Source organism: Neoarius graeffei, chromosome 25 (genome assembly GCF_027579695.1).
Source record: "Neoarius graeffei isolate fNeoGra1 chromosome 25, fNeoGra1.pri, whole genome shotgun sequence".
NCBI classification, from domain to species: Eukaryota; Metazoa; Chordata; class Actinopteri; order Siluriformes; family Ariidae; genus Neoarius; species Neoarius graeffei.
The window spans coordinates 19,703,557-19,727,514 of NC_083593.1; the positions used below are offsets into that span (position 1 = coordinate 19,703,557).

Genomic DNA, 23,958 nt, shown 5'->3' on the forward strand with positions numbered 1-23,958 from the left:
GGAATTAAATAAGTGCAATAAAAACAAACTGTTTTTCATTGTAGGTATTGTATTTAAAACTGTACGGATGTGCCAGAAGTCAAACCATGCTGGTTGAATTCTCAGTCAGAAGGGATTAATGATCCAAAAGTGGAGTCTGGTCCATTAACACAAGAACTTATTGCCATGTTTGTGTTCAGCAAACAAGCAAGTTATTAAAACCAAGAAGTCCACTCAGAAGAAGTGGATATAGAAACCACTTATTGGGATTAGATCCTTACACGCTAACAAAGAAGGATTTTTCCTATGAGTTGGAAAATTATCTATCTGTTGAGTTCCCCTACATCTCAAACTACCTGGTGCTGCAGACATCATTCTACATGGACACACAGATGAAAACCTGGAAGAGCGTGGAGGCGTACAACTTTTTATATGTGGCTGGGTTAAAGATCTGGGGATCAGGACACTACAAGATAGATGGCGGTAGACGGATCTACGGTAAGTGCAGGAAGAGTGTTTATTAGCAGGCATGATATTTACAAAAACGAAGGCAAAACAGAAAGAAGAATCATAAAGCAGAGTATTTAAACAGTGTTATAAACATGGCTAGAAACAAACGTGATAATACTTCGCAAATAAATAGCTTCCATATCTGTGTGTGCTGATTGCGCTCAAATCAGTATCAGGTGTTTCCCATAATGGATGGGTCCCAAGTGTGCGCACAACGTGCTCTGTGAGTGAATGCAGCTGCTCGAGCTGTGCCAGACTCAAGTGCACGAAGGCATGACAGTCAAGTGTTCACGTGCTATGTAACCACAACTTTTAGCTCACGTGTATATCGCCATGCATCGCCAACAAAATGCCTCATTTCCATCGATAACCTATCGCAAAGCATCGCAAGCTGTAGTGTGACTGTAGCTTAATGAGGCGGATGTGACGTCGGATGCAACCCAGCAACTATACCATACTATGAGTAAAAATTAGCTTCAGCTTGAAAAAAAAAATCACGGCCCATTAGAGGGTGCTTAGTGGGCCGCGGACAAATGGTTGAGAAACACTGCCTTGGACTACTTTTTTTTTTTTAAAGCAAAGGGTCGTCTCACACCAAATATTGACTGTTTCATTTATTATGGCTTACTGATGTTTATAGTATTTTTTTAAATGTTGAAACATTTCATTTCATTATTTTTAAGCAATTTTTTGTTCTACAGCATTTCTTTCCATGTGCCTAAGACTTTTACACAGAACTGTATCTCTATGTATGTACTTAATCATCACTCGAAATATTTCAGTCAGCATGATTCATTAAAAGGGCTATTTGTCTTAAATCCATGATATGTGAAATATACTGTACTTTAACAATACTATTGAAATACTGTCTTCCAAGAGGTTGCATTTCATAATGCTGACATGGTACAACTTTCACATCCTAAAGCTGTAAGGAATGCATCCCAATTCTCTGTCTCACACTTGGACAAGCACAAAGCCCAAGCTTTCTGCATATAGCCTTCCAGCTGTCATCAGAGAATTAGTGTTGGGGCAAAGGTGGCAGACGGGTCCCGGGCAGCAACAACTTTTACGGATGGAGACTGATCCTTTTACATGCAACTCAGTGCTCTGAGCAGGGACAGCAGCTGTAGCACTGCAACTGAGCAGAAGAACACAGAAATATTGTGCATTTCGCATGCATTAATGTTTTGTGTGTGTGTGTGTGTGTGTGTGTGTGTGTGTGTGTGTGTAGGTGTTTTGTCCTGTTTTGTCGCATTCCAAGCTGGAATTAAAATGGATTTTTGGAGGGTTAGCACCATGTGAGTTACACAACATGCCTACCACTTTAAAGGTGCACATTGCTTTTTTATTGTGACACAAACAATAATTAAGATGAAAAAACAGAAATCTGGAGTGTGCATAAGTATTCACCCCCTTCCCAAGTCAATACTTTGTAAAGCCACCTTTTGCTACAATTACAGCTGCAAGTCTCTTGGCGTATGTCTCTATTAGTTTAGCACATCTAGCCACTGGGATTTTTGCCCATTCCTCAAGGCAAAACTGCTCCAAGTCCTTCAAGTTAGATGGGTTGCGTTGGTGGACAGCAATCTTCAAGTTATGCCACAGATTCTCAATTGGATTGAGGTCTGAGTTTTAATTAGGCCATTCCAAGACATTTAAATGTTTCCCTTTAAACCACTCCAGTGTAGCTTTAGCAGTATGTTTAGGGTCATTGTCCTGCTGGAACGTGAACCTTCATCCCAGTCTCAAACCTCTGGCCGACTCAAACAGGTTTTCCTCCAGAATTGCCCTGTATTTAGTGCCATCCATCTTTCCTTCAGCCCTGATCAGCTTTCCTGTCCCTGCAGATGAAAAATATCCCCACAGTATGATGCTGCCACCATCATGCTTCACTGTAGGAATGGTGTTCTCAGGCTGTTGGGTTTGCGCCACACATGGCATTTCCCATGATGGCCAAAAACCTCAATTTTAGTCTCATTTGACCAGAGAATCTTCTTCCATGTGTTTGGGGAGTCTGCCACATGCTGTTGAGCAAACTCCAAATGTGATTTTTTAAGCAATGACTTTTTTCTGGCCACTCTTCCATAAAGCCCCACTCTGTGGAGTGTACGGCTTAAAGTGTTCCTATGGACAGATACTCCCATCATCGCTGTGGATCTTTGCAGCTCCTTCAGTGTTATCTTTGGTGCTTTTGTTGCATCTCTGATTAATGCCCTCCTTGCTCGGTCTGTGAGTTTTGGTGGGCAGCCTTCTCTTGTCAGGTTTGTAGTGGTGCCATATTCTTTCCATTTTGCTATAATGGATTTAATGGAGCTCCCTGGGATATTCAAAGTTTGGAATATTTTTTATAACCCAACCCTGATCTATACTTCTCCACAACTTTGTCTCTGACCTGTTTGGAGGCTCCTTGGTTTTCATGTTGCTTGCTTAGTAGTGTTGCAGAGTCAGGGTCCTTCCAGAACAGGTTGATTTATACAGACATCATGTGACAGATCATGTGACACTTTGACTGCACACAGCGGATCTTAGTCAACTGATTATGTGACTTATGAAGTGAATTGGTTGGACCAGCTCTTATTTAGGGGTTTCATACGAAAGGGGGTGAATACTTATGCACACTCCAAATTTCTGTTTTTTTCATCCTAATTTTTGTTTGTGTCACAATAAAACAACAATTTGCACCTTTAAAGTGGTAGGCATGTTGTGTAAATCAAACGGTGCTAACCCTCCAAAAATCCATTTTAATTCCAACTTGTAATGTGACAAAACAGGACAAACACCAAGGGGGATGATTACTTTTGCAAGGCACTGTGTATATATATATATATATATATATATATATATATATATATATATATATATATATATATATATATATATATTGTGTATAGAGTTATAGCGAAAATATGTGTAGTTGCCTGTGAAGCTCTTTACATGGTTAAATTCCCTACTACATACAGTTCTGAAGACTACATTTTCCTGAACTGATATATGTTTCTCTTTTGCACATACTTTATTTCAATCACAAGTAAAGTTATACCAGTTTACAATCTGCTTACTCCCTAAAAGTAAAACGGGTCCACTTAAAGACATCAACACACTGTCTGTGTAAAAGCAACAACTATTTCATTCACTTTCAGTAACAGCTTATCCAGTTCAGGGTCGCTGTGGATGCAGAGCCTATCCTAGGAACACTGAGCGCGAGACAAGGATACGCCCAGGATGGGACTACGCTCTATCATAGGGTACCATGCACACACACACACACATATTTACACGGTGGTGTAGTCATTCGCACTGTCGCCTCACAGCAAGAAGGTTCTCGGTTCGAACCTCACGCCCAACGGGGGCCATTCTGTGTGGAGTTTGCATGTTCTCCCTGTGTCTGCGTGGGTTTCTTCCAGGTGCTCTGGTTTCCCCCACATGCAGTTAGGTTAACACAGGGCAGTCTTGGGCTGAAGTGCCCTTGAGCAAGGCACCGAACCTCCAACTGCTCCCCGGGCGCTGTAGCATAGCTGCCCACTGCTCTGGGTATGTGTGTGTGCTCATCAGTCACTTACATGTACATGTGTGTGTTCACTGCTTCAGATGGGTTAAATGCAGAGGAGGAATTTCACTATGTGCTTAAGTCTGTGCTTGAGTGTACGTGTGACAAATAAAGGCTTTCCTTTCTTCTTCTTCTTCTTCTTCTAATTATTATTATTCACACACTAGGGGCAATTCTTCTCAGTCAATCCACCTACTCACATGTCTCTGGGAGGTTGGAGAAAAGAGATTTTTTGTTATATATTTCATTTGTATTTAATTTGTCACAAATAAAATATAAAAAGAAATACGTCCATAAAACTATATATCTTTAGGATCAAACTGTCTATCTTTATACCTACCTTTATTCGTAGCCTACAGCTATTTTTGTAGCCTTGTGTGTCTAAATGCCTCCTTCTTTACCTGATGTGACACTTGCAGAAAGCCCAGATCAGTAATAATTTAGATAATCATTTAGATCATTAATAAAACATGTATACGTTGTTTATGTCTCAAAGTAGAGGTGTCTCAGCATGTTATAAGCAAAAAAAAAAAAAAATCATAATTTTTGGCTGCCTGAATTTATATATAATGTCTGTAAGAACACATGTAAAGTACAGTATCACTCTGAAATTAAAGTTCTAGAAGGTTTTTGTATTTGTGTGACCTGTTTCTGATATTTTAATAAGACTATACCAAGCACTAAAGCATGTCAACCCCGCATCTCCACAGAGTAGTAAAATAGCAGATTTAATGCAATATCTTATCTATAAGAACATGCAAACATGGAGCCGTTTACTGAACACATGGCAAGAACAAAATACGTTCCTTACAATTTCTTTATTGCAATAAAGAAATGCTGGCGAGATTATGCTCTTGGGCACGATTACATGCCGCAGTTTTCAGTGTATAAATACCCTCTGTACACTTCAGCAAGCACTTCCTAAGTGTAAATCATCAATACAGGCCTGAAATGGTACTGCAGGAGGGCCAGTGGAGCTTTATAAGTGCCAGAACATGACTCAGGCTAGCTCCATTTACAGAAGGGGTACAGACAAGCCGGCTGTGGAAAACACTGCCTACAGATATGTACACAAAACCACAGACTCTGTCAGGGTCATGTTAACAAATGATGTCATGATTTGATTTGATTTACAGACAGAGAAATGATACAAAACCGGCAGCGACAGTGCGGTGTAACACTTTTACAGACAGTTACCTACACGTAACACACATACACGCGCGCACACACATCGTCCACTTGTTTGCTTTTTTTAATGGGATATGAAATCTCCTGAAAAAGCGTTGCAACCGCAGAAACGCAGAGCTGTAAACGCCAGGGCTTCCAAGTTTTCCCCTTCAAACTGGAAGCAAGGCCAGAGGAAACAAAGCAAGGGTTTCAGGCAGTGACCCAATCAAGTCCAGGTGATACATATTTTATGTCAGCCTGCGTGCTCCTCTGGGCCACTTTCTTTCACTGTAAACCTTAACTGTCTATGATATCACTGGGTTCGATTCTCTGTACTCCCTTTCTTTACATTTCTTTTAATTCACCTACTCCAATAAATATATTTCATCAATGTGGAGTCTCCTTTCTCTACTGGAATGTTAACATCATTCTTTTCTCCAACAGAACTGTGAAGCATCAACCGAGAGTGAAATACAAATGTTTGTTTTAGTCCTGACTGGCCTCCAAGAAAGTTACTTCACTTAATCAAACATTTCCTAACGCTTATTGTCACATACTGTATTAAAAATGGAGTGAGACACAATTAGTAGAGTGAAAGCAGAGTGTAATTGGGCAGAGTAGTTTTTATTCTTTAATAGTTTAAAGGGTTTTTTTGTGTTTTTAAAAGCTGTATTATGTAATGAATGAATGCATTGCTGTTGTTTAGCTCATTTATTGTAGACAGTTGTCCTGAGAGAGAGAGAGAGAGAGAGAGAGAGAGAGAGAGAGCACTTATAACTACGTAGTGAGTGACTGTGACAAATCTAAAACAACCTGCGGTTTCTATGTTGTGATCAGGGCTGGATTCATTCCTGCACAACTGTGGTGGGATGCAAGCTCTCTTGAGAAATAAAATCGAAAACTTCAAAGGAAAACAGATACAGCGAGAGAGACGAGATCACTGAATTATTAACAAGCAAAGGACTGCCTGGTTATCGGAGATGTCAAGATGTTAAACACAGGAATCGTGGTATATCAGGTTCTTCCGTGCCGTGTTCACATTCCAGCCATTAGAAATAATGCAGCGATGTCTGGATCGGACCCAATTTCTCTGAGCTATTAAACAGCACGCAATCAGATGGCATTTCGGATTGCATAAAGAAAATGACTGGCTTAATATGATGCACTTCAAAGTATTTATGTGATCTTACAGCTTTGATGAAACAGACTTGCTAATGTTCAGTGAGTTGCTTTTACTCTAGATCAGTGTTTCTCAACCACTGGGCCGTGGTGAAGTTTTTTTTCCAAGTTGAAGCTAATTTTTACTCGTAGTAGGGTACAACTGCTGGATTGCCTCTGATGTCACATCCACCTCATTAAGCTACGGTCACACTACAGCTCGCGATGCTTTGCGATGGGTTATTGATGAAAATGAGCCATTTTGGTGGCGATATACACATGAGCTAAAAGTTGTGGTCACATAGCAGGTGAACACTTGACTGTCACGCCTTCGCGCACTTGAGTCTGGTGCAGCTCGAGCGGCCGTGCGCATTCACGGAGCGTGTTGTGCGCACTCTTTGGACCCAGTCATTATGGGAAACACCTGATACTGATTTGAACAAAATCAGCATGCGCAGATATGGACACTGTTTTCACAGAGGCTTTACAAAGTATTATCATTATCACGGTCATGTTTGTTTCTAGTCATGTTTATAACGCTGTTTAAATACTCTACTTTATGATTCTGCTTCCTTTTCGTTTGTGTTTTTTTATAAATATCACACCTGCTAATAAATACTCTTCCTGCACTTAGATCTGTCTGCTGCCGTCTATCTTGTAGTGTCCTGATCCCCAGATCTTTAACCCAGTCACATATTAAAAAATTGTACACCTCCATACTCTTCCAGGTTTTCATCGCTGTGTCCGTGTAGAACGATGTCTGCAGCGCCAGGTAGTTTAAGATGTCGGGGAACTCAACGGATGGATCATTTTCCAATTCACAGGAAAAATCCTTCTTTGTTAGCGTGTAAGGATCTATCCCATTGAGCGGTTTCTATATCCACTTCTTTTGAGTGTAATTCTTGGTTTTAATAACTTGCTTGTTTGCTGTACACAAACATGGCAATAAGTTCTTGTGTTAATGGACCAGACACCACTTTTGGATCATTAATCCCTTTTGACTGAGAATGACCTGCATGCATGGTTTTATGTTGGCTTCTGGCACATCCACAGACTTTAAATACAATACCTACAAATAAAAACAGTAGGTTTTTGGGTGGCATGGTGATGTAGTGGTTAACACCGTCACCTCACAGCAAGAAGGTTCTGGGGTCAAGCCCAGCGGCTGACGGGGTTCTTTCTGTGTGGAGTTTGCATGTTCTCCCCGTGTCTGTGTGGGTTTCCTCCAGGTGCTCTGGTTTCCCTCACTGTCCAAAGACATGCGGTTAGGTTAACATAGCACCTGAGGTTGGGCTGAAGCACCCTTGAATAAGGCACCCAATCCACAATTGCTCTCCAGGCGCTGTAGCATAGCTGCCCACTGCTCTGGGTATGTGTGTGTGCTCATTGCTCACTTGTGTGTGCATGTGTGTGTTCACTGCTTCAGATGGGTTAAATGCAGAGGTTAAATTTCACTGTGTGCTTAAGTCTGTGCTTGAGTGTATGTGTGACAAATAAAGGCTTCTTGGCTTGGCTTCTTCTTTTTATTGCATTTACTTAATTTCTGGGCTCCCATCTGTAACAGGGAGTGATGCTGTATCCCATTAATATACTTTACAATAGATTATTAGATTCTAATATAATAGGTGAGCCAAAATAATTGGGGATCTCTTTTAACAGGCCCGACTTGTTCAGTATGAATAGGTGGGCCTCAAAACAGAAAAGGTTGAGAACCCCTGCTATAGATACAGTATACAGCAGTAGCTTCATCTTATTTTCTGGCCTGCCTGATGGGTTGAATTTGGACCGAAATTTTGGGTGCTCTGCAATACTTTTAAATGATCAAAAGTTCAAAAGTGAACACATTTGTTTCCGTGTTACTTTAAACTTCCATCCATCCATCCATTATCCGTAAGCACTTATCCTGTGCAGGGTCGCGGGCAAGCTGGAGCCTATCCCAGCTGACTATGGGCGAGAGGTGGGGTACACCCTGGACAAGTTGCCAGATCATCACAGGGCTACCTTAAAATTGTATTTTCTTGTGCTTTGCCTGGTTTAGTTTGTTCATAATATTGTATCTAAGAATTGCTGACTGAATCTAAGCATAGATACTTTTTTCACACATTTGCAAAATGAAATCTGACTGCACCAATGTACATGTGAGTAATGGAAGGATATTAAAATGGAACATGTGAATAATATGGTGGTGGGTCTCATTAATCTCAGTCTAGGCCTGACTGTAGAGGATTTGTATTTTTTTTTTTTTTAACCGAAGATTTTTTTAAAAATCCAGAAACCCTCCAAAACTAAACTCCACAACTGGTGGTGGAAAAAGCTGGTCTTTGTAGTGATTTAAAAGGCCAGTTTAGGCGTAGTAAAGTCAAGGACAGGTCCTCAACTAGGCAAACTATTTTATTGAACTGAACACTCAAAAAATATTCTAGCAGGACACTGCGATGTATGAAAGACTGTCTATAGTTTCAGCAACTCCAGTTTTTTTAAAACATAAACCATCATGGATTCTGTTGCAAAACCTCTGTTGCAGCTTGTTGCAGATGTTCATTAATGTTAAGCTGATATGGTTAAAGGTGCTGACTGCAAAGGCATCTGAAATTTTGAAATGTTTTTATTGTGCATGGCATTTTCCTATGTCTTGTCAGAACAATATCATGCAGACAAAATGTGATCATTTTGATGTGCTGAGGGTCGCTCTTCTACATTTTGGGACCATTTTCCTACCTCTTAAAGGAGATACGCAGAGCCTTTATTTTTAAATACATTTCTGAGTGGATAGTATCTCCATCCTTGACTCTTGTATGCTGCATAAATGGGAATAAAAATATATATATTTTTGAGAGTTAAAATCGACCGCAAAGTTGGCATTTGAGCTTCCCCGCTGAGCTAGCCATGCCTGAGTGTGTGACGTCACAGCGGGAACCGGTTTTAAGGCTGAGGCCTTTTGCAGCTATAGACCAAAGTCATATAAATAAAAATTTATGGTGAAAGTAAGAAATACTGTTACCGACTTGCTCAACTAAGACTGATTTGACTTCACTGATTGTGAGTTGACTCTCATTAAAACAGGATAGGTGTTATAACTTATGCAACATACATGTACATGCATGCATTTTCACTGATAAAATGTAAAAGGCTAATTAAATAATCAGATGAACTGAGACAATCACATTCTGAAGCAAATTAAATAATATTATACCGGTAACTTAAACACAATACAAGTTACATGTATTAATCTAAATGCAGGTAATACCAAATACCTGGTACACCTAGCTCGACAAGAAATGTCTAGTGTCGCCAAAAAGCTTCTGTTCAACGATAACAAGAATGTAAAGAAAGGTAGACCAGCTGTCACGATGGAGCAACAAGTTCTGCATCATTCTGGGTTGACGGCTGATCAATTTTACCGAAGTGCATTGAAGAGAGAGATCAACAAAGATATGGTTGACTACGTTCGTGGTTCTAACCGCTCTACGTCAGCAACTGCCGACAGGAGTTAAAGACGAAGAAGAAGAAGAGGTAAACAACGTGTTTTTGAGATCAGAGGTCTCGTATGAGTCTTCAGTAAAATGTGCAGAGCAGAGGAGAGACCACTTCGTAGGCGCCCAATGTGCCCATGAACTTCTCGCAAAACGCGTCCAAATCTTTGCAGTTTGAACATTCTTGGGCCATGAACGCAATGTAAATCCAGCTTCTGTCATGTTGCTGCACCGGCCAAAAACACATCTACGTGGCATGGTGATAAATTGGCTCAAAATGGAGGCTCGGAGTTGCAGTCAGCTCTGTGTTTTAGTATAGCGGAAATGGCGATGAGACCGATAGACTTCATGTTGTGACGTTACGGACGTCAATGTCATTCACTCAGACCGCTACCTATATAATCGTAAAAATTACTATATTAGATTTATTGTTAATGCTTAAAACTATTCCTGTGCCATTCTTGAGGCATTTATAAACGAAAGTGAGCCCAAGGCTCTGCGTATATACTTTAAGGTAAATGGTATGGCCCTACAAAAATAGCTGAATGTGAGGAGCTTTTTTTCTTTTTTTTTTTGAATGCAAGGAGCTTTAACTCGTTAACATAACTATAGAACTGCATCACACCAAGAAAACATGGTGCTGATTAAAAATTTAGATTATACCAGCAGATCACATTACATTGAAAAGCTGAAACATGCAGGCATCATAGATCCATATAATTTACCCACAAATGTATTTTTTTTATTATTTATTCAGCACCCTGCTCTTTCTCTCTCTCTCTCTCTCTCTCTCTCTCTCTCTCTCGCTTTCTTCCCTCCCCCCGTCTGTGTGTGTGTGTGTGTGTGTGTGTGTGTGTGTGTGTGTGTGTGTGTGTGTGCCGCAAGCACATTCACAGTTTCAGATGGTTTAAATGCAGAGGATGAATTTTGCTGTGCTTGAGTGTACGTGTGACAAAAATAAAGGCTTCTTCTTCTTACTTTACCCACAAATGTATTTATTCCATTTGAAAAGTATACGACAAACCAGCTACCAGATTTGGGACACTATAGCATCCTGGACTGTTTAATATTTCCATCCATCCATCCATTATCTGTAGCCGCTTATCCTGTACAGGGTCGCGGGCAAGCTGGAGCCTATCCCAGCTGACTATGGGCGAGAGGCGGGGTACACCCTGGACAAGTCGCCAGGTCATCACAGGGCTGACACATAGACACAGACAACCATTCACACCCACATTCACACCTACGGTCAATTTAGAGCCACCAATTAGCCTAACCTGCATGTCTTTGGACTGTGGGGGAAACCCATGCAGACACTGGGAGAACATGCAAACTCTCTATTTAATATTTGGGACTTCTAAATACACCAGAGATGCTAAAGGCATATGAAAGTACAGATGCCAGCCAATATTTCGAGGTAGGTTTCATGCCAGAATGCTTTGGGAAATTCCTGATAAAGAAAAATACCTTACTGTAACAAAGGTAAACTCAAACTCAGAATTATAACAGTAATAAACAAGCCAGAGCCTAGATCTAGCATATTTTATGGCATTTAGCCTCATCTACATTATCAGTACATAACAAACATGCTGCTAGTCTCACCAAGCATTAGGTCTAATAAAATATATCGCGTCCAAAGCCCACATCCAGATATACATTTTAACACTGCACAGAGGTTTTCACACTAACCTGATACAGAATGTTCTCCACACACACAGGAATGTTTTGTTTTCATCCAGTCTTCCCGTTTAACTGCAGCTCGCCATTTGTCTTGTCTTTCTGGGTTCGCCGGGAAGCGGTTTAAAGTTAAACCAGGCTTATCTCCACATCTGTTATTACATCCAAAAGCATTACAGGTCTCTGGCATTGTTCTTTTAGATGTAACTTCTACAAGTTTATCTGTGGATGTTTACTGAATTGGGCTCACAATCAAATCATTCGCATACGCTTGTGCCAATCGTTGTTAAACACAAAGCTTGGCCAGATAAACAAATCCGCAGTTACAATTACATCATGTGAAAGGCCCCAATAACTGCATACTCGCTACCGTGGAGTCAAGGCCATGCATTCTAAGGCTCGGATAGCTAAGCACTAGCTAGAATGATTTTGTTATCTGTTCAGAAAAACGACATGTCCTCTAACCTTGCTCTATCTTGTAGCTGCACTCACTAGGCAGGCTTTCCTTTTCTTTTCCGCTGGCTTTTATCTGGTGGGAGAACGGAGTCGGCCATGTTTGCCCATGCTGACTTGTTTTGGTTAAAAGTAGGTCAAACATGTCCCACAGTGGTCATATGATATTGTTACTCACTTGCTTTGGCAATTTTCAGAATCGTAAAATGTGGGATAGATTTTATCTCGGCAAAACATTTACATGTTATAGGATACACGGTGGGCGGCACGGTGGTGTAGTGGTTAGCGCTGTTGCCTCACAGCAAGAAGGTCCGGGTTCGAGCCCCACGGCCGGTGAGGGCCTTTCTGTGTGGAGTTTGCATGTTCTCCCCGTGTCCGCGTGGGTTTCCTCCGGGTGCTCCGGTTTCCCCCACAGTCCAAAGACATGCAGGTTAGGTTAACTGGTGACTCTAAATTGACCGTAGGTGTGAATGTGAGTGTGAATGGTTGTCTGTGTCTGTGTGTCAGCCCTGTAATGACCTGGCGACTTGTCCAGGGTGTACCCCGCCTTTCACCCATAGTCAGCTGGGATAGGCTCCAGCTTGCCTGCGACCCTGTAGAACAGGATAAAGCGGCTAGAGATAATGAGATAAGATGAGATGAGATGAGATGAGATGAGATGAGATGAGGATATACAGTGTGTGCAGCAGTGAAACATTTCAAAACTCCAACAGCAATAGAAATAGAACATTTTGCCCAGAATTCAACTTTGCAGTCAGAACCTTTAAGCGTTAAAATGTAACTGTTTCTGCCATCCAGTCATGTTAGTTGCTTTTCCGGACATTCGTAAGCAAGAACTTCTTTGTAGCTGAAACTACAAATTGCAGTCGAATACCTCTTACAGTATAAGTCGTATTCACCCTTAAGTAACACAATCATCATAAAACTTCCACACAGAGCAGGCAGTCTATATCATTACTCTATAGGAAATGAATAGGAACTATGCCTCAACAGAGATTCACAGAACTTGAGCAAACTCAGGCCTTATCTCCAAGCATTCTGTTTCCAGACCATTTGCCTGAAGTTAGGCTTGAGCTCAATGCCCATTAGCAGAGCAAAACACTACCAGAGCTAGTCACTCAGCTTTCTTCTCAAGGTCAGTCTCTCAGCTCAAAGCTATTTAACTAAACTGAAGTTTGCTCCATTACCTAATGGAGCAGTTGATTAGACGAAGCAGTACTGGCTCCTGTGACTTTCATTTTTCTTGAGTTGGTTTGGGGATTTATTGCACGTTGCCTATACTTCAAAGTACCTCTCCTTCTTGATACTTACAGATCAACAGACTTCAGCAGTTCAACCAAGCCCCAGTGGGAAATAAAGTTTTCTATAGTTTCTACTGTATGAACCCATTTTAGCAGAAAACAAACAAAAACACCATCCAACATACCAAATTTCAAATGTCACTGAAATCACACTTAACACCATTATGATATTATCCATTTACCATCACCTTATTACATTTAATGTTAACAAAGTTTAATGAGGAGAATGAAGTGATTATAGGAGAGCAACACTACCCTGAAGCATTTAGACCTAATAGGCTTTGCTTTAGTTAGCAAGTGTGCCAGCAAGCTTGCAGCATCGGCGAACTATAGAGAAGGATTTAAATGGAATGATTTGGAGACATGAAGGCTTTTAGTGTTAGACAGCACAATTGCTTTGGTTCATGCGGTAAGACACTGATGACCAAGAAAAGAAGAAACAGAACATCTTGCGGATGCCGTAAGCAAGTGGGGAGGGTTTGGAGCGTATCGGGTAATTCTTGTATAAATGTTTCCCCCCAGCTACTTAAAGCAGAAGATCAGATGGAGATCTCACTCCTGTCATCTGTTACTCATTTAAACAGTGTGTGTGTGTGTGTGTGTGTGTGTGTGTGTGTGTGTGTGTGTGTGTGTGTGTGTAGCTGCATTTCCTGACATTACTATTTAGTATTTAACACTGTCTTTCAAATACAGTGTCTTGCAAATGTATTCACCCCCCTGAGTGTTTGTCCTGTTTTGTCGCATTACAAGCTATAATTAAAATGGGTTTTTGGAGGGTTAACACCCTTTGATTTACACAACATGCCTACCACTTTAAAGGTGGAAATTGTTGTTTTATTGTGACACAAACAATAATTAAGATGAAAAAAAACAGAAATCTGGAGTATGCATAGGTATTCACCCCCTTTCATATGAAACCCCTAAATAAGAGCTGGTCCAACCGATTCACTTCATAAGTTGCATAATTAATTGATTAAGATCCATCTGTGTGCAAAGTGTCACATGACATGTCACACAATGTCTGTATAAATCAACCTGTTCTGGAAGGACCCTGACTCTGCAACACTACTAAGCAAGCAACATGAAAACCAAGGAGCACTCCAAACAGGTCAGAGACAAAGGGTACGCTGACACTTGCACAATTCCGTGGCACGCATTGGCACGACTCGAGTGCCAATGACAGAACATGCAAACTCCGCACAGAAAGGCCCTCGCCGGCCACGGGGCTCAAACCCGGACCTTCTTGCTGTGAGGCGACAGCGCTAACCACTACACCACCGTGCCGCCGGTAATAAAATCATGATCTCCATTATAGCCCCTTGTCCACTGAAGAGGAAAAGTTTGGTTTTTTGGTTGTTATTGTTGTCGTTGTTGTTGTTGTTGTTGTTTTCCGTATTGCCTTCACCCTGTTTATATGAACTGACATGCAAATCCATGCAAAAGATTAAATGAAAGCAGAGAAAGCTATTTTTACTTCATTTCCAATTCCATTCTTCATCAAAAACAGATTACTCCTGGAAACAGATGACTACAAGGAACTCAACTAAAACTCTCAATACAAAAACTCCCAATACAAGAATGGTCAAGAAGCAAAGTGTATGGTGGGATAATGTCATTCTCTTGACATCCTAACACACCCTATCCTGAGGTTCAAGCTAACATGTGTGTCCCAGTAACACTGAAAAGCCTTCGGTCCTTAATAAGAGCTTCAGCTCTGTGATCGGCATCCAAGTGATGACGGGTAGCAATATTAACACACTGCCCCTTACTGGGCACTGTTATATTTTATAGCTCTGTGATCCGCAGCCCACGCTGGGAATGCACATGTGTTCTGTACTTCCTGACCTCACATGTGCTGGATTACAGTATTTATCTCCCAGACCAGTCTTGAGCCCTTCAGAAGATTCACGTTTTTATTTAGACTCAGATGCACTGTTTTCGCTCTACTCTCAAAACATTTGATATCAGTATTTAGATTAGTATTACAGACTGGCTTCCCATTCAGACTGTATTCCTGAAATTAATAATTTGTTCTCTGCATATGCTTGGCTCTATCCATGACCCTGACTAGAATTAAGAGGTTACTGAAGATGAATTAATACGTATGTTAGTCATCAGTTGGCGCAGCAGGTATGGTGGCTTTCTTACAGCTCCAGGCACGACAGTTTGATCCTGACTGCGAGCTACTATCTACATGGACTTCTCCCCATGTCTCTTTGGGTTTTCTCTGGTTTCTTCCGACCTCCCAAAAACAAGCCAGCAGCTAGACTGACAACTCTACATTACTTTTGGTGTGAAAGTGTGTAAGAATAATGTCCTGTGATTGACTGGCATACCATCCAGTTTATATATACTAGTACATCTCAAAAAATTAGAATACCATGAAAAAGTTCCTTTTTTTCATAATTTAATTCAAAAAGGTAAACTTTCATATATTCTATATTCATTGCATGTAAAGTGAAATATTTAAAGCCTTTTTTGTTTTAATTTTGATGATTATGGCTTATAGCTCATGAAAATCAGAAATCCAGTATCTCAAATTATTAGAATATTCCCTAAGATCAATCAAAAAAAGGATTTACAATACAGAAATGTCCAACTTCTGAAAAGTATATTCATTTATACATTCAATACTTGGTTGGGGCTCCTTTACCATGAATTACTGTATCAATGCGGTGTGGCATGGAGGTGATCAGTCTGTGGCACTGCTGAGGTGTTATTGAAGCCCAGGTTGCTTTGATAGTGGCCTTCAGCGTATCTGTATTTTTGAGTCGGGTGTTTCTCATCTTCCTCTTGACAATACCCCATAGATTCTCTATGGGGTTCAGGTCAGGCAAGTTGGCTGGCCAATCAAACACAGTAATATCATGGTCAGCAAACCATTTGGTAGTAGTTTTGGCACTGTGGGTAGGTGCTAAGTCCTGCTGGAAAAGGAAATCAGCATCTCCAAAAAGCTCGTCAGCAGATGGAAGCATGAAGTGCTCTAAAATCTCCTGATAGATGGCTGTGTTGACTTTGGACTTGATAAAATACAGTGGACCAACACCAGCAGATGGCATGGCACCCCAAATCATCATAGACTGTGGAAACTTCACACTGGGCTTCAAACGCCTTGGATTCTGTGCCTCTCCACTCTTCCTCCAGAGTCTAGAACCGTGATTTCCAAATTAAATGCAAAATGTACTTTCATCTGAAAAGAGGACTTTGGACCACTGAGCAACAGTCCATTTCTTTCTCTCCTTAGCCCAGATAAGACACTTCTGACATTGTCTCTGGCTCAGGAGTAACTTGATATTAGGAATGCAAAAGTTGTATCCCCTTCTTTGAAGATGTCTGTTCATGATGGGTCTTGATACACTGACACCAGCCTCAGTCCACTCCTTGTGAAGCTCTCCCAAGTTCTTGAATCAACTTTTCTTGACAATCCTCTCAAGACTGCGGCCATCCCTGTTGCTTGTGCACCTTTTCCAGCCACCCTTTTCAGCAATGACCTTTTTGTGGCTTACCCTCCTTGTGGAGGGCATCAGTGATCATCTTCTGGACAACAGTCAAGTCAGCAGTCTTCCCCATGATTGTGGTTGTGTGTACTGAACTAGACCAAGAGATATACTGCGTTCATACTGTTTTACTCAAACTCGAAATGAAATTCTAATATTTTGAGATTTTTTTTATGTTTTTGTACTGTATGCCATACTGATTAAAATTAAAATAGAAAAATGCTTGAAACATTTTAGTTTATGTGTAATGAGTCTATAATATATAACATTTTCACTTTCTTAAATGACTGATGGAAAATATTGAACTTTTTCACAACATTCTAATTTTTTGAGATGCACTAGTATATATATATATTGCCTGCACATATTAAAACAGCTTTTAGCGCTCTATATTTAGTCTACAGTACTGTCCCTCATTTTCAGTGAGGAACTTAAATGTTAGCTGTAGCCCAATGAGGTGTCTGCACATGCTGAAAGATTTCCATGACTCTTCAGGAGGCATCACAGCATAGCCGAGCAGTAGCTATGAGCGACACTAAGGCATAAAAATGGTACTGCGGTCAGAAAATGACCATATGTTTCTCATTAAGATGAGAGTCAGTTTTCCAGGCAAGTCCCTTCTGAAGGAAAAGGATCGCTCGTTGACCACTTACACTGAGGACGGATAAAAGTTTACCTGGGGATGGATATTCTGACGGACCCCTTCTCTCTGTGAGATGTGGTAAAATAATCTATAGGAGTAAAACTGTACCCCAAATAGTTTTTGAATTTGATAAGAATGTGAAATTTGTCTGAAATCTTCTATTAGATCCTTGTAAGGTAACATATTAACAGACCATTCATTCCTTATAAGCAATAAATCAGCATGTTTAACTATTTGCATCATGTATTTTTGCATAATGTATGCACATATAATACAGAGTCATACCTTCGTTGTTTTATCACATACAGTAAGAATCTGAATGAATGATGTTTTTCAAGGTACGCACTCAAAGTGATGATATTAAACTGTTTCATCCTTGTATAAAGATCACTGTTGCTGTTCTGTACACAATACTGCTGAGTCCTATAGCTTAATCCAAGCGAGATGCCCAAGGTTGAATGAACACTTATAGTGCTCATTAATGTCCATCTGGACTTGCATGAATGCTTAGCTATTGCACTGAGTGAAGCAGCTCTCAGAGATGCTGGGATGAATGAAGCCGCTCCTACTAGTCTGCTCAAGGCTTGTGACTGCATGGAGATGGAAATGCATGAATGGGAAAGACAGAAAAGCGCACAAAGTGACCTGTGATGCATAGTCAATCAAACCTCTACATATTTCTGCATCATAACCTGGATTGTAGTAAAACACTGAATGAAGCATCTGCTTACATGCATGGGATCAAGGCTCCTGCTGGTGCCCCCGTTGTTCCTCTATAAACCCTGCTCAGATGCTGATGTCTCCAAATAAATTAAAAAAAGAAAGAAAGAAAGAAAAAACCCCAAGGCTTTTACAGATCCAGGCTAAAATCCATGTCCATAGCAAATCTGAGCTCCTTCTCTCCCTTTTCCAGCCCAGGCTGTGAATAGGTTTCAGTCCCAAATATGTGATCTCTATCTACTCCAGCGTGCCGCCCGTCAGGTGCGCGTGAATGCCGTACAGGCTCCACAGCCCCGAGCCTTTTCACCCCGGATAAAAAGAGGCTACTGGGTCCTACGGCCCGTCCGGTTTCACGCGTATCAAAGGGAACGTGAACAGGCGCCTCTGTAGAACGGTCCAGCACGAGCATCTAATTCAGCAGAGCGCGAGCGCGCAGGGAAACCGGACACTGCGACGAGGCCCCGCCCCCTCTGATTAGAGCCCCTAATGTATTAGACACGTCGGGAGTCACACAAAAGAGGGGGAGAGAGGAGAGAAAGAAAAGAGCTGCTAGAGAAGGAGGAAAAAAAAAGGAAGGCTGTTCTGCTTAAGCTTTGGTGCCACCATGCTCTGCCACGAAGAAATGAATTTCAAGACAAAGAACAAGGCGTTAGTCTGGGAATGCATGCCTCTAGGATGCTGAATTCATTGCAAACCTAGGCCAATGCCTTAATAATAATAATGAGAATTTCTTTATTTCACCCAAATACAATTATTATTATTATTATTATTGGGCGGCACGGTGGTGTAGTGGTTAGCACTGTCGCCTCACAGCAAGAAGGGCCGGGTTCAAGCCCAGCGGCCGGCGAGGGCCTTTCTGTGCGGAGTTTGGTGTGAGTGTGAATGGTTGTCTGTGTCTATGTGTCAGCCCTGTGATGACCTGGCGACTTGTCCAGGGTGTACCCCGCCTTTCACCCGTAGTCAGCTGGGATAGGCTCCAGCTTGCCTGGGACCCTGTAGAACAGGATAAAGCGGCTAGAGATAATGAGATGAGATTATTATTATTATTATTGGGAGGCACGGTGGTGTAGTGGTTAGTGCTGTCACCTCACAGCAAGAAGGTCCGGGTTCGAGCCCCGTGGCCGGCGAGGGCCTTTCTGTGCGGAGTTTGCATGTTCTCCCCATGTCCGCATGGGTTTCCTCCGGGTGCTCTGGTTTCCCCCACAGTCCAAAGACATGCAGGTTAGGTTAACTGGTGACTCTAAATTGACCATATGTGTGAGTGTGAATGGTTGTCTGTATGTGTCAGCCCTGCGACAACCTGGTGACTTGTCCAGGGTGTACCCCGCCTCTCGCCCATAGTCAGCTGGGATAGGCTCCAGCTTGCCTGCGACCCTGTAGGACAGGATAAGCGGCTAGAGATAATGGATGGATGGATGAATAATAATGAGAATTTCTTTTTTTCACCCAAATACAATTATTATTATTATTATTATTGTTGGGCGGCACGGTGGTGTAGTGGTTAGCACTGTCGCATCACAGCAAAAAGGTCCTGGGTTCGAGCCCAGTGACTGCCGAGGACCTTTCTGTGTGGAGTTTGCATGTTCTCCCCGTGTCTGCGTGGGTTTCCTCCAGGTGCTCCGGTTTGCCCCACAGTCCAAAGACATGCAGGTTAGGCTAATTGGTGGCTCTAAATTGACCGTAGGTGTGAATGTGAGTGTGAATGGTTGGTTGTCTCTGTGTCAGCCCTGTGATGCCCTGGTGACTTGTCCAGGGTGTACCCTGCCTCTTGCCCATAGTCAGCTGGGATAGGCTCCAGCTTGCCTGCGACCCTGCACAGGATAAGCGGCTACAGATAATGGATGAATGGATTAGTAGTAGTCGTAATAGTATGCAATATTGTGTTTGGGTGAAAAAACAACCACAAATCAATTATTTGTGTATCCTGTGACAAGACAACAATCCAAAACATCAAAAGAACCAATTTTTTTGTCATGACGTCCCTCTTGGTCTAAAAAGAGAAAGGCAAAGAAAAGGGCATCATCTTCAAGCATTATAACAGACATGTCAGGAATGAAGGGGAGGGGGCGTCGTGGCTCAGGTGGATAAGGCACCATACCATAAATCCGGGGACCCGGGTTTGATTCCGACCTGAGGTCATTTCCCGATTCCCCCCCTCCCGCTCATTTCCTGTCTCTACACTGTCCTATCCAATAAAGGTGAAAAAGCCCAAAAAAAATCTTTAAAAAAAAAAAAAAGGAATGAAGGGGCAATATTACAAGTCAAATGATCCAAAAGCGGGCGGCACGGTGGTGTAGTGGTTCCTGCGCGTGAATGCCGTACAAAAGTGTAGTGGTTGTGTGTAGTGGTTCCGGCACGTGAATGCCATACAGAAGTGCTGGTGTAGTGGTTAGCGCTATTGCCTCACAGCAATAGGTCTGGGTTCGAGCCCCGTGGCCAGCGAGGGCCTTTCTATGTGGAGTTTGCATGTTCTCCCCGTGTCCGCATGGGTTTCCTCCAGGTGCTCTGGTTTCCCCCACAGTCCAAAGACATGCAGGTTAGGTTAACTGGTGACTCTAAATTGACCGTAGATGTGAGTGTGAATGGTTGTCTGTGTCTATGTGTCAGCCCTGTGATGACCTGGCGACTTGTCCAGGGTGTACCCCGCCTTTCGCCCGTAGTCAGCTGGGATAGGCTCCAGCTTGCCTGCGACCCTGTAGAACAGGATAAGCGGCTACAGATGATGGATGGATGGATTATCTGAAAGCTGCTCAGAGACTATGAATAATTCAGGTATAAAGGAAAACCTTCATACAAATTATTTACAAGCTATCATATTCAGAAAGGAAAATGCAATTTGCAGTTTTGAACTGGTCGATTATGACTGATCTTTTTATTTTCCTTCTCCACTATCAATAACTTAACATACAACATTTGACCACTTTCATTCTGTGAAGAAAGCCGGATTGACAGTGAAGTCTGTGAAAACTAAATCTTGTTGGTTTCACTGAATTTCAGGGTTTTTTTTTTTATTATTTTGTCTTAAGGATATGCAAACTCTTTCACCCAACTCGAACATACGTATGTAGCATAACAACATGTTAATTATATTATTTGTATTTGGCTTAAGATAAATACATAACACTACACACTACATAATACTTTCTGTAGAATTAAGATGGAAAAAAAAATTTTTTTCTAACCATAAGGCATTATTGTACAATTTATCCTTGCAGGAATTAATACAACACAAGTGATTTTGCCATGCTAAACTTTATATTAGATGAATATAAGATGCTATAAAATGTTTTACTAGAGTAGCTGTCGAATAATGCAAAATAAAGGTTTTATTTAATGCATCATCGTGGTTTATGCTCAACCTTGGGTGGTGTGCAAGTGAAATTAAGAAGCACCAGGAACATCAGCAGGACAGCAGGATCATTAATCAATTTGGATTTTAGGGCAGCCTTATTCTGCCTTCACTGGGCCAGAACATGGGGAGGGGTGTAGGGTGTACATCCTGTGTGCAAGGGCTGTGAAATACTCTTAAAGAAAAGGAGAATGGTAATATAATATCTATTTATACTCAGACAGCAGAGGTGTATTTCGAGCCAAATGTGACAAAAACACCCCAAAATGTCCTAGATTTTAGAAAATGCTTGACATGAATCTAATATTTGTATATATTCCCTGTGTCCGAAACCACTCACTCATTCACTACTCCCTATTCATTATACAGTGGGGCAAAAAAGTATTTAGTCAGCCACCAATTGTGCAAGTTCTCCCACTTAAAAAGATGAGCGAGGCCTGTAATTTTCATCATAGGTACACTTCAACTATGAGAGACAGAATGGGGGGAAAGAATCCAGGAAATCACATTGTAGGATTTTTAATGAATTAATTGGTAAATTCCTCGGTAAAATAAGTATTTGGTCACCTACAAACAAGCAAGATTTCTGGCTCTCACAGACCTGTAACTTCTTCTTTAAGAGGCTCCTCTGTCCTCCACTCGTTACCTGTATTAATGGCACCTGTTTGAACTCGTTATCAGTATAAAAGACACCTGTCCACAACCTCAAACAGTCACACTCCAAACTCCACTATGGCCAAGACCAAAGAGCTGTCAAAGGACACCAGAAACAAAACTGTAGACCTGCACCAGGCTGGGAAGACTGAATCTGCAATAGGTAAGCAGCTTGGTGTGAAGAAATCAACTGTGGGAGCAATTATTAGAAAATGGAAGACATACAAGACGACTGATAATCTCCCTTGATCTGGGGCTCCATGCAAGATCTCACCCCATGGGGTCAAAATGATCACAAGAACGGTGAGCAAAAATCCCAGAACCACACGGGGGGACCTAGTGAATGACCTGCAGAGAGATGGGACCAAAGTAACAAAGGCTACCATCAGTAACACACTACGCCACCAGGGACTCAAATCCTGCAGTGCCAGACGTGTCCCCCTGCTTAAGCCAGTACATGTCCAGGCCTGTCTGAAGTTTGCTAGAGAGCATTTTGATGATCCAGAAGAGGATTGGGAGAATGTCATATGGTCAGATGAAACCAAAATTCTCAAAATCAAAATTCTCTCGGAAACCAAAACTTTTTGGTAAAAACTCAACTTGTTGTGTTTGGAGGAGAAAGAATGCTGAGTTGCATCCAAAGAACACCATACCTACTGTGAAGCATGGGGGTGGAAACATCATGCTTTGGGGCTGTTTTTCTGCAAAGAGACCAAGATGACTGATCCGTGTAAAGGAAAGAATGAATGGGGCCATGTATCGTGAGATTTTGAGTGAAAACCTCCTTCCATCAGCAAGGGCATTGAAGATGAAACGTGGCTGGGTCTTTCAGCATGACAATGATCCCAAACACACCGCCCGGGCAATGAAGGAGTGGCTTCGTAAGAAGCATTTCAAGGTTCTGGAGTGGCCTAGCCAGTCTCCAGATCTCAACCCCATAGAAAATCTTTGGAGGGAGTTGAAAGTCCGTGTTGCCCAGTGACAGCCCCAAAACATCACTGCTCTAGAGGAGATCTGCATGGAGGAATGGGCCAAAATACCAGCAACAGTGTGTGAAAACCTTGTGAAGACTTACAGAAAACGTTTGACCTCTGTCACTGCCAACAAAGGGTATATAACAAAGTGTTGAGATGAACTTATGTTATTGACCAAATACTTATTTTCCACCATAATTTGCAAATAAATTCTTTAAAAATCAGACAATGTGATTTTCTGGACTTTTTTTTTCCTCATTTTGTCTCTCATAGTTGAGGTATACCTATGATGAAAATTACAGGCCTCTCTCATCTTTTTTTTAGTGGGAGAACTTGCACTATTGGTGACTGACTAAATACTTTTTTGCCCCACCGTATAGGGAATTCTATATAGAGGACTATATAGTGAGCTCACTGGTAAAATGAAAAAACACTTTCGAACACTATTCCGTCGCACCGTTATTTACGTCATTACTGTCATACAATTAAAACGTGCCAGGTCAGTCGGCTGGTGGGTTTTCAAAATAATAAATACATGCATGTATTTTTGTGATGACTGCATTATACTGAGCGTATTTCCCACATTAATAAATACAAAGTACTTTGTGTCTGTTACATCTTTCAGTTCTTTTAAATCAAGGCTGAATACTTTCTTCTTTGCCGCTGCCTTTTATTCAATCAAATTTGAGGCTTTTGATTTGATTTCTTTCAGCACGACCACAATGCATGATGGTATATATTGCTTTGGTTAGTGACCATCGGTTGTACATTACTTTTCATGGTGCATTGTGGGATACTTTGAGTGCACTATATAGGGTGTAATAATTCTCACTGTACATTCGGACAGCACTACAAA

At 41.5% G+C, this 23,958-nt stretch overlaps 1 protein-coding gene across 1 annotated transcript in view; it reads right to left on the minus strand.

The window, feature by feature from the left end:
• The window catches only part of LOC132873642 (protocadherin-16-like), a 232,031-nt gene extending 213,564 nt beyond the window's left edge, over positions 1 to 18,467 (minus strand). Inside the window, exon 1 of the mRNA XM_060909392.1 lies at positions 18,137 to 18,467. The gene's annotated coding sequence lies outside the window, so the exon portion shown is untranslated. The remainder of the gene's footprint in view (positions 1 to 18,136) is intronic.
• Between the last annotated feature and the right edge of the window lie 5,491 nt (positions 18,468 to 23,958).